This window comes from Meles meles, chromosome 13 (assembly GCF_922984935.1).
Source record: "Meles meles chromosome 13, mMelMel3.1 paternal haplotype, whole genome shotgun sequence".
Classification (NCBI taxonomy): domain Eukaryota; kingdom Metazoa; phylum Chordata; class Mammalia; order Carnivora; family Mustelidae; genus Meles; species Meles meles.
The window spans coordinates 34115689-34124406 of record NC_060078.1 but is presented as its reverse complement, the minus strand read 5'-3'; the positions used below and the strand labels follow the sequence as shown (position 1 = coordinate 34124406).

The following is an 8718-nucleotide window of genomic DNA, read 5'->3' as shown; positions in this document are numbered from 1 at the left end:
AGTTAACATTTATGAGAATTAAATTTTTTGAAATCTTGCATATTTGAAAATGTTTTTTTCTATCCTCGATATAAAATAATACTCTATTTAATAGAATTTTCTGTTGGAAATAATTTCCTCATTATTTAAAGGTGTTGCTTTTTCTTCCTGTGTTGCCCATGAAAAGTCTAATATTCTTTTTATTTTATTTTTACAAAAACAAATGGTAGTTTTTAAAAATAAATAAAAATATATAATTTATAGGAATACAGACTGGGCATTTGCAATATGCTTACTTCAGAAGTCTACAGAAAATGTATTGTTTTTATATGCACTTTGCTTTTTTTTTTTTTTAAGATTTCTTAATTCATTTATTAGAGAGAGAGAGTGAATACACAGAGGGAGAGGAAGAAGCAGACACTCCACTGAGCAGGGAGCCCAGATATGGGACTTGATCCCAGGACCCTAGGATCATGACCTGAGCTGAAGGCAGACACTTAACTGACTGAGCCACCCAGGTGCCCCTATCTGCACTAATTCTTATGAAGGAATTGGGATCTGACCATTGAGGTCATTATGCTCCATTATTCTTTTTTTTTTTTTTTTTAAGTAGGCTTCGTGCCCAGTATGTGGAGCTGGAACTCATGATTCTGAGATCAAGACCAGAGCTGAAATCAAGAGTCGGATACTTAACCGACTGAGCCACCCAGGTACCCTCCATCATTTTTGTTTTTAAACACTTTTTTTGTTTAAATATACATAACATAAAGCTTACCATTTGAACCATTTTTAAGTGTATGCTTCTGTGGCATTAAGTACATTTATATTGTGCAACCTGATGCCATTCTGATTTCATTCCTTTGAATGATACCTTTTTTTCCTTCTCTCTAGATACTTACAAAATTTCCTCTTTATTCCTAGTGTTCTACAGTTTAGAATTATTTGTGCCATAATGTGGATTTTTAAATTCATTGTGTTAGGGGCTTTGTGATTTCTTTAAAATTGAAAACTTATGATCTTAAAATCTGGGATATTTTTTGTACTTTTCTTTGATACTTTCCTCTTCTCTTTTTCTGGAAAGCCTGAATTGATTCTCTGTTTTAAAATCCATTATCTTTTCTGTTTCTCTGTCTTTTTATATTTTACATTTTGGGAGATGTCCTTAAATTTGTCTTTCAAATCTTCCATTGAACTTTGTATTATTTCTTGGTTTAGAGATGCAAAATCTTACCTTTCTGAGAAATACATTCTAGATTTTTAAGTTTTCTTATATTCTCTGGATTGTCTGTCTCCTTCAAGCTCCACCCCCCATCCCCATTTGAGTACCATCAGCTGTATGTATTTATAGGTATTCTTTTGGGCCTGTCAATTTTCCCAGACGGAAGTCCTCCATTTTCTTGCTGGGGGAGCTTGGAGTCTGACTACAAGTGGTTTGGTGCTGAGAGGGAGAAGAGGGTTGGGGGATCTCCCCATTTAGTATATAGACTTTCCACTTAATTTCCATGTGCTTTTTTAAGATCGAAATTTTTAAATTTTAAATTTAAACTTAAAAATTGAATTTTAAATTTAGATACAAATTTATTTATTTGAGAGAGAGAGCGAGTAAGAGAGAGTATGAGAGGGGAGAAGGTCAGAGGGAGAAGCAGACTCCGCATGAAGCTGGGAGCCCAAAACGCAGAAGGCAGTTGCTTAACCACCTGAACCACCCAGGCACCTCATTTAACTTCTTCTTAAACACATTTTTTTTTTTTTAAAGATTTTATTTATTTATTTGACAGATAGAAATCACAAGTAGGGAGAGAGGCAGGCAGAGAGAGAGAGAGGAGGAAGCAGGCTCCCTGCCAAGCAGAGAGCCCGATGCGGGGCTCGATCCCAGGACCCTGGGATCATGACCTGAGCGAAAGGCAGAGGCTTTAACCCACTGAGCCACCCAGGCGCCCCTTAAACACATTTTTAAATTGCTTTTCCATTTTTAAGTTCCACCCCACATTCCCTCCTGCAAGGGGTTCTAATCCTGAGCCTTCCCTGGGTTCTGTAGTAGGAGTATGTATGCTTTTGTTTGCCAACATTTACCCTCTGGTTCTTTCTCTGGTATGTTAATCAATTACCACACATTTATCTGCTTTCCAGCTTCTAAAATTTTGTGTAAATTCTACCCCTGTTTTCAGTTTCTTTGTCTTTATGGATTTTTACCTTTTGCATTCCTTGACTTATTTTTGGTAGAGAATTAAATTAGGAGGGTGTGGAGGTAAATTGTTTAATTAATATATTTAAACAGAAATGCAATCCATTTCTTATAATTTTGTATATGTATAAAATGTATCCACATCTAATATATAGTAGTGCTTTATGTGTTTTGGAAATTTTACATAAATGGGAGTGCCTGGCTGGCTCACTCAATAGAGCATATAGCATGTGACTCTTGATCTCTGGTTGATCCCCATGTTGGGTATAGAGATTACTTTAAAATATTTAAAAATAAGGGGCTCCTGTGGGCTCAGTTGGTTAAGTAACTGCCTTTGGCTCAGGTCATGATCCTAGAGTCCTGGGATCGAGTCCCACATCGGGCTCCCTGCTCAGCAGGGAGTCTGCTTCTCCCTGTGACCCTCTCCCCTCTCATGCTCTCTCTTGCTCTCAAATAAATGAATAAAATCTTTAAAAAAATCTTTAAAAAAATTTTATATGAATGGGGGTGCCTGGCTGCTCAGTCAGTAGGGCATGCAACGCTTGATCTTGGCATTTGGAGTTCAAACCCCATGTTTGATGTAGAGATTACTTAAAAATAATAAAAGCTTAAAGAGAATTTTTACATAAGTGGATTGTTTTAGGGATAATTCTACAACTTTTTTCCTCAGCGTTATATTGAGATTTAATGTTTAAATAGATGTAGTTCATTTTTGAATGCTACATAACAATAAATCTTAAGATTGTAATATATTGTATTTTCTTTTGATGAGCATTTAGATTGTTTTTGTTTTCTTTCATAAAGATATGTGTGAGAATTTTCCTAAGCTATGATGAGAGGTGAAATTGCTAGGTTACTTATCTATTGCTGTATAACAAACTACTTCAAAATTTAGTGACTTAAAACAATAAATATTTGTTAGCTCATGTTTCTATGGGTCAGGATTCAAGGTGTGTGCTACCCTATGACCCAGCAATTTTACTACTAGGTATTTACTCCAAAGATACAAATGTAATGATCCGAAAGGACACCTGTACCCCAGTCTTTATAGCAGCAATGGCCACAAAAGACAAACTATGGAAAGAGTCCAGCTGTCCTTCAAAAGATGAGTGGAGGGGCGCCTGGGTGGCTCAGTGGGTTAAAACTTCTGCCTTCGGCTCAGGTCACGATCCCAGGGTCCTGGGATCAAGCCCCAAGTCAGGCTCTCTGCTCAGCGGGGAGCCTGCTTCCTCCTCTCTCTCTCTTTCTGTCTACTTGTGATCTCTGTCTGTCAAATAAATAAATAAAATCTTTAAAAAAAAAAGATGAGTGGATAAAGAAGATATGGTGTATATATAAATACACACACACACACACACACACACACACACACACACACACGCACAATGGAATACTACTCAGCCATCAAAAAATGAAATCTTGCCATTTGCATTGATGTGAATGGAACTAGAAGGTATTATGCTAAGCGAAATATGTCAATCAGAAAGACATTTATCATATGATCTTACTTATATGAGGAATTTAAGAAACAAAACGGGCGCCTGGATGACTCAGCTGGTTAAACATCTGCCTTTGGCTCAGGTCATGATCCTAGAGTCCCAGGATCAAGCCTGTGCAGTGGGGAGTCTGCTTCTCCCTCTGCCCCTCACCCTGCTCATGCTCTTTCTCTCTCTCTCAAATAAATAAGTAAAATCTTTGGGAAAAAACAAAACAAAACAAAATTGAGGGTCATAGGGGAAGGGACGAAAAAATGAAACAAGACAAAATCAGAGAGGGAAACAAAATGTAAGAGACTTAATCATAGGAAACAAACTGAGGATTACTGGAGGGGTGGGGGGGTGGGAAGATGGAGTAACTGGATGATGAACATTAAAGAGGGCATGTGATGTAATGAGCACTGGGTGTTATATGCAAGTGATGAATCACTGACCTCTACCTCTGAAACTAATAATATGTTAATAATTGAAAAAAGTTCACTTATTTGAATATGAAAAAAATAAAGTTCTTAAGTTTTGATTACAAAAAAATAAGAGGAAGCAAAGAGTGTCTCTCATTGTTTGCAATCAGGTTGTTAGCTAAAGTTTTGGTTTCCTCTGAAGATTGAGCTGGGGGAGGATCTGCTTCCAAGTTCTCTCATGTGATTATTGGCAGGACTCAGTTCCTCATGGGTTGATTGACTGAGGGCCTTCATTCTTTGCTGGTTTGTTGGCTAGGGGCCTTTTTCAGTTCCTTGCCTTGTGGGACTCAACACAGAGCAGTTTAAAACACCACACCTGGCTTCCATGACAGTGAAGAAGACAGAAACCAAAGTCTGTAACCTAATTTTGGTAATGACATCCCATCACCTTTCCTGTATTCTGTTTATTACAAGTAAATCACCAGGTCCAGCCTGTATTCCAAGAGTGGGGATTACACAAGGGCATAAATAAGGTTGTGTACCACACTGAGTCATAGTCATACTAGAATATTTAGCCTGAAAGAGGTGATTAAGGGAACATAGGAATTTTGTCTTACATATTTGGAATGCTTATGTAAAGAGGAGATAGTAGATCTGCTTACTTTTAGATCAGAGATTGAACTTAGAATGGTGGGTGTAAATTAAAATCTGTCTTGGGGTGCGGGGGGCTCAGTTGGTTGAGCATCTAACTTTTAGTTTCAGCTCAGGTCATGATCTCATGGGTTGTGAGATTGAGCCCCGTTTGGGGCTCCCCAGTCAGCAGGAATTCTTCTTGAAATTTCGCTCCTTCTGCTCTTCCCCAGCCTGTGTGCATGTGTATACTCTCTCAAATAAATAAATAAATCTTCTAAGAAAATTTGCTGCTTTATGGGATAATGTACTCTCTGTTCTTGAACATATTCTGGCAGAGGCTGAGTGACCCCTTATAAAAAGGATTATAAAAAAGTGTTCTTGGGGGGTGCCTGGGTAGCTCAGTGGGTTAAGCCGCTGCCTTCGGCTTAGGTCATGATCTCGGGGTCCTGGGATCGAGTCCCGCGTCGGGCTCTCTGCTTAGCAGGGAGCCTGCTTCCCTCTCTCTCTCTCTCTGTCTACTTGTGATCTCTCTCTGTCAAATAAATAAATAAAATCTTAAAAGTGTTCTTGCATTAGTTTAGAAAGCTAAGTATATGCTCTTTAAAGATTCTTTCTACTCTAAGATTCTGTAATTACAAATGAATGAGTTTTAAACTGTTCATATTTGAATAGTCTGTTCAGGGAGAAGTGTATAAAAATACATGTGTATTTGTACATTTGAGGTTTTATTTATTTATAAGTGAATCAGTATTGAACTTTTTTTGCTTCTTTTGTAAATAACTTCTTTCCATTTAATGCAGATATTTTAGAATTTTTAAAAAATTATTTATTTATTTATACATGAGAGAGAGAGAGAGAGAGGCAGAAGCAGAGGAAGAAGCAGGCTCCCCAAAGAGCAGGGAGCCTGATATGGGATTTGATCCCAGGACTCTGGAATCATGACCTGAGCCAAAGGCAGACGCGTAACCATCTGAGCCACCCAGGTGCCCCAGAGGTTTGATTTAAAAGACCCGGGCTAAAGAAATGAAATCTTGCCATTTGCAATGACATGGATGAAACTAGAGGGTATTAGGCTAAATGAAGTAAGTCAATCAGAGAAAGACAATTATATGATCTCCCTGATAGGAGGAATTTGAGAGGCAGAGTCAGGGGTTTGGAGGGTAGGGAAGGAAAAAAATGAAACAAGATGAGATCGGGAGGGAGACAAACCATAAGAGTCTCAATCTCACAAAACAAACTGAGGGTTGCTGAGGAGAGGGTGGTTGGGTTATGGACATTGGGGAAGGTATGTGATGTGAGTGCTATGAAGTGTGTAAGCCTGATGATTCACAGACCTGTACCTCTGGGGCAAGTAATACATTATATGTTAATAAAAATAATAATAATAAAGAAGACCCAGTCTAAGAAGTTAAGAGGAGAGCTATAAATTTTACACTTTTAATTACTGAAAAAAAGTCAGTGTTCATATCCTGTTTTTATTTTATATTCCTTTGGCTACTCTAGGATGTTTACTAATATAATTCTTATTTTAAAATGTTAGAAGTGACTAATTTTTTTTCTTCCAGCAAAAAATATTTTTATTGTAAAAAAAGTAGAAAATACAAATAAGGAAAAAATAAGAAGTAAATACCCTATAATATTCCTGCCCAAAGATTATATTAACTATATTAATATCATGATATAATGACATATAATCTCTCTGACCTTTTTTTTTTTAAAGATTTTATTTATTTATTTGACAGACAGAGATCACAAGTAGGCAGAGAAGCAGGCAGAGAGAGAGGAGGAAGCAGGCTTCTCACCAAGCAGAGAGCCTGATGCGGGACTTGATCCCAGGACTCTGGGATCATGACCTGAGCCGAAGGCAGAGGCTTTAACCCACTGAGTCACCCAGGTGCCCTCTCTCTGACCTTTTAATTTAATATGCGCGTGCACACACACACACACACACACACACACACACACACACACACGTTGTTGGTGGTAGTATGTTCTATAACATCATCGTGAACACTGAATTAATGAATACTGAATTATTGCTCCTAGAACAAATATGGGATTAGGTTCCTGTGTACCTCTGGTTATATTTTCATTAACTGATTAATACCTAAATTCATTTTATGTGTGTTGTTTAAAGAGACCTTATTTATTTGGATTTTTTTGAAGAGTTTTAAAAAAAATATCTATTTTTGAGAGAGAGAGCGCGTGCGTGAGCGAGTGCCCAAGAGTGGGGCGGAGTGGCAGTGGGAGAAGCAGGCTTCCTGCTGAGAAGGGAGCCTGATGTGTAACTTGATCCTCGGACTCTGGGATCGTGACCTGAGCCAAAGGCAGATGCTTAACCGACTGAGCCTCCTAGGTACCCTAGGGACATGTTATTTAATATATATTATTAATTCATTTATGTTGAACTCACAACAGATAGCCCTGTAATTTATGCCTGAATGAATGTTTATAACATGTACCATCTCCAGAAGGCACATCACAGCCTTCTTACACTTAGAAACACTGGACAGTCCTTTAGCTCTATGCTTGGAGGTCATTTTGAGCAGAAATCACCCAACCAAGAATACAAAAATATGAAAAATGTGACACCACACCACAAAAAAGGACTTTTTTTTAATAGTATGAAAGCTGAACCAAGAAGGCCAAGCATTTCATGGCCTAGTTTGACCTTAGCTGGGAGTGTGCATTTCAGGCAACTCAAAATTTTTACCATTCTGTACATGTCCATTGACCAGAGAATTGCTGCAAATATTGATTTTGGGGTGACAAATGTATTTTGACAAGTAGGCAAATTTGCATATACAGAATCCATGAATAATGAGGATTGACGTGTGTGTATGTCGTGTGTGTACATAGTGGCTTCTGTTTTCCTTTTTTTTTTTTCCAAAGATTTTATTTATTTATTTGACAGAGAGATCACAAGTAGGCAGAGAGGCAGGCAGAGAGAGGAGGGAAGGCAGGCTCCACGCCGAGCAGAGAGCCTGATGTAGGGCGTGATCCCAGGACCCTGAGACCATGACCTGAGAGAAGACAGAGGCCTAACCCACTGAGCCACCCAGGCGCCCCTCCATTTTGTTTAATTATATAATTATATGTTACATAATTATATAAGAAAGAAGTAATTATATAAGAAAGAAGAAATTTTGAAAGTACTGTTATAATTTGCTCCTTTCACCTAACATCCTAATCATTCAACAAGTATTTATATTTTGCCCACTGTGTATTCACATAGTGTTCTAGACTCTGGAGATGCCATAGCAAACAAAATTGACAAAGTGTCTGCCTCAGGGAGCTTACATTCTAATAGAGAAAGTAGATAGTACTATCTGGTAGTGTTAAGTACAACAACAGCAAAATAAAGCAAGGTAAAGAGGGTGGCAAGTGGTCATTTTAGTTTTAAAAATTTATTTTTTCATTGAAGTATGGTTGAAATAGGCGGTAATTTTAGGTGAAGGGAAGTCCCTTTGAGGAGGGTAATATTTAAGTCGAGACCAGAAAGAAATGAAGGTTCAGACTATACAAAGAGCTAGGGAATAGATTTTCAGAGGAGAGAATTAGCAAGTGAAGAAGTCTTGAGATGAGAAGTTACTTGGAATCTTTGAAAAATAAAGGGCAAAGAGCAGTAAAGATGAAATTATTAAGAGAAGTAGAAGCTGGATCATGAGAATTTAAGATAAGGAATCTAGATTTTATTCAGAACATATCGGGAAGACAACGTAATGACAGTAATTTATTAAAGATTATTCTAGTTGTTGTGTGGAGTGACTGATTATAATGGAAGCAAGGGAGACTGAATAGAAGGTTATTGTAGTATTATTCTAGGCAGTAGATATAGGTGGCTTTGTCTTGGATGGTAATAGTGGAGGTGGTAAGAAGGGATATGTCTTGATAGTAGCACCCATAAGATTTGCTGATGGATTGGTGAGATGTTAGGGAAGGAAGGAAGTCAAGCATGGCTCCAACTTTGGCCAGAACAAGTGAGTGAATGGTAGTACTATTTACTGAGATACGGAAGAGTGTG

At 37.9% G+C, this 8718-nt stretch overlaps 1 protein-coding gene across 1 annotated transcript in view; it reads left to right on the top strand.

Annotated features, from left to right (window-relative positions):
* Window positions 1-592: 592 nt before the first annotated feature.
* USP54 (ubiquitin specific peptidase 54) overlaps window positions 593-8718 on the top strand; it is a 101050-nt gene continuing 92924 nt past the window's right edge. The window contains exon 1 of the mRNA XM_046027327.1: window positions 593-689. The gene's annotated coding sequence lies outside the window, so the exon portion shown is untranslated. The remainder of the gene's footprint in view (window positions 690-8718) is intronic.